The sequence below is a fragment of the Thalia democratica genome, unplaced genomic scaffold (genome assembly GCF_965202585.1).
Source record: "Thalia democratica unplaced genomic scaffold, ktThaDemo2.hap1.1 HAP1_SCAFFOLD_1879, whole genome shotgun sequence".
NCBI lineage: Eukaryota > Metazoa > Chordata > Thaliacea > Salpida > Salpidae > Thalia > Thalia democratica.
The window spans coordinates 1-2,500 of NW_028140678.1; the positions used below are offsets into that span (position 1 = coordinate 1).

The 2,500-nt window shown below is 50.8% G+C and overlaps 2 non-coding genes and 1 pseudogene across 2 annotated transcripts in view; all 3 read left to right on the forward strand.

Moving 5' to 3' along the window:
* LOC145848960 (small subunit ribosomal RNA) lies at positions 1-1,502 on the forward strand (annotated as a pseudogene; the record flags this gene model as incomplete).
* Positions 1,503-1,684: 182 nt separating this feature from the next.
* Positions 1,685-1,837, forward strand: LOC145848965 (5.8S ribosomal RNA). Its single transcript, XR_014372251.1, has one exon. It is a non-coding gene; the product is annotated as a 5.8S ribosomal RNA (ribosomal RNA).
* Positions 1,838-2,059: 222 nt separating this feature from the next.
* The window catches only part of LOC145848961 (large subunit ribosomal RNA), a 3,631-nt gene continuing 3,190 nt past the window's right edge, over positions 2,060-2,500 (forward strand). Inside the window, exon 1 of the ribosomal RNA XR_014372249.1 lies at positions 2,060-2,500. This exon is cut by the window's right edge and continues 3,190 nt beyond it. This is a non-coding gene — a ribosomal RNA (large subunit ribosomal RNA).

Genomic DNA, 2,500 nt, shown 5'->3' on the forward strand with positions numbered 1-2,500 from the left:
CAACTGCCCTATCAACTATCGTCGGTACGGTATCGGCCTACCGAGGTTGTAACGGGTGACGGAGAATCAGGGTTCGATTCCGGAGAGGGAGCCTGAGAAACGGCTACCACATCCAAGGAAGGCAGCAGGCGCGCAAATTACCCATTCCCGGCTCGGGGAGGTAGTGACGAAAAATAACAATGCAGACCTCGTACGAGGTCCTGCAATTGGAATGAGTACACTTTAAACTTTTTAACGAGTATCCATTGGAGGGCAAGTCTGGTGCCAGCAGCCGCGGTAATTCCAGCTCCAAAAGTGTATATTTAAGTTGTTGCGGTTGAAAAGCTCGTAGTTGGATATAGGGACGGCGAGGTTGGTCGGTCGAAAGGCTAGCACTGGCCTCGTTGTTCTTGTTGGTCGGTGCCTTCGCGGTGCTCTTAACTGAGTGTTGCGGTGGTCCGGCAAGTTTACCTTGAAAAAATTAGAGTGTTCAAAGCAGGCTTTACGCTTGTATAATGCATGGAATAATGGAATAGGACCTCGGTTCTATTTTGTTGGTTTTCGGAGCACGAGGTAATGATTAATAGGAACGGACGGGGGCATCCGTACTGTGCCGTTAGAGGTGAAATTCTTGGATCGGCGCAAGACGAACGACTGCGAAAGCATTTGCCAAGAATGTTTTCTTTAATCAAGAGCGAAAGTCAGAGGTTCGAAGACGATCAGATACCGTCCTAGTTCTGACCTTAAACGATGCCGACTAGCGATCGGGCAGTGTCGAACTTAAGAACTGTCCGGCAGCTTCCGGGAAACCAAAGTCTTTGGGTTCCGGGGGAAGTATGGTTGCAAAGCTGAAACTTAAAGGAATTGACGGAAGGGCACCACCAGGAGTGGAGCCTGCGGCTTAATTTGACTCAACACGGGAAATCTCACCCGGCCCGGACACAGCGAGGATTGACAGATTGAGAGCTCTTTCTTGATTCTGTGGGTGGTGGTGCATGGCCGTTCTTAGTTGGTGGAGCGATTTGTCTGGTTAATTCCGATAACGAACGAGACTCTTACTTGCTAAATAGCTGCTCGACCCATTGGGTCGGAGACAACTTCTTAGAGGGACTAGTGGCGTTTAGCCACACGAGATTGAGCAATAACAGGTCTGTGATGCCCTTAGATGTTCGGGGCCGCACGCGCGCTACACTGACCGGATCATCGTGTGTTCCCTAGGCCGAAAGGTCCGGGTAATCCGTTGAACCCCGGTCGTGCTAGGGATAGGGACTTGCAATTGTTTCCCTTGAACGAGGAATTCCCAGTAAGCGCGAGTCATTAGCTTGCGTTGATTACGTCCCTGCCCTTTGTACACACCGCCCGTCGCTACTACCGATTGAATGGTTTAGTGAGGTCCTCCGATTGAGCCTGGTACGTGCGGCAACGCACTCGCCGGTGTTCGAAAAGACGATCGAACTTGATCATTTAGAGGAAGTAAAAGTCGTAACAAGGTTTCCGTAGGTGAACCTGCGGAAGGATCATTAACGAATCGAAATTTGATTTCAAGCGACGTCTCTTCTTCGAAGGGACCGAGCCCTGTAACTGTTATAGTTCGGTCGCGTTGCTTCCTGACAGCGGGAGTAATAATTCAGCACGCAAGTGCTGGCGCGGCCGCTTCTTTTTGAACACGATTTTTTGGTTGCATTGAGATTGATTAACACGAGAGATCTCTTAGCGGTGGATCACTCGGCTCGAGCGTCGATGAAGGACGGAGCTAGCTCCGAGAAGTAATGTGAATTGCAGGACACATTGAGCATCGATATTCTGAACGCGTATTGCGGCCTCGGGTAATCCTGGGGCCACGTCCGTCTCAGGGTCTTTAACACACCGATCCTTTCATTAGTTTGAAAGTGCCTGCGACTCGTTTCTTAATTGAGGAGCGTGTCGTCAAAGACAGCTGGTCTGGCGATTTCACAGCTGAAGCGTGAGCAGCCTGCTGGCCTCGGGTGAGGTAGCAACGACGGTAGGTGCTCGAGAATAAGTTAAGTGACTTCAAAAGGCCGACGTACAAAGCGCATGTACTTTTATAGTACATCACTTTTGACCTGAGATCGGGCGGGACGACCCGCTGAACTTAAGCATATCACTAAGCGGAGGAAAAGAAACTAACAAGGATTCCCCTAGTAACGGCGAGTGAAGCGGGATAAGCCCAGCGCTAAATCCGAGCCTTTTTGGAGGGCGAGGAAATGTAGCGTATGGAATTCAGCATGCGGCGAACCAACGACTGCCCACGTTCTTCTGATCGAGGCCTTTTCCCAGAGCGGGTGTTAGGCCCTTGGCGGCGGTCGTAATTCGTCCTAGCGGTTTTCCCGGAGTCGGGTTGTTTGGAAATGCAGCCCTAAGCGGGTGGTAAACTCCATCTAAGGCTAAATACTGGCTCGAGACCGATAGCGAACAAGTACCGTGAGGGAAAGTTGAAAAGCACTTTGAAGAGAGAGTTAAAGAGTACGTGAAACCGCTTGGAGGCAAACGGAGGCGCCCA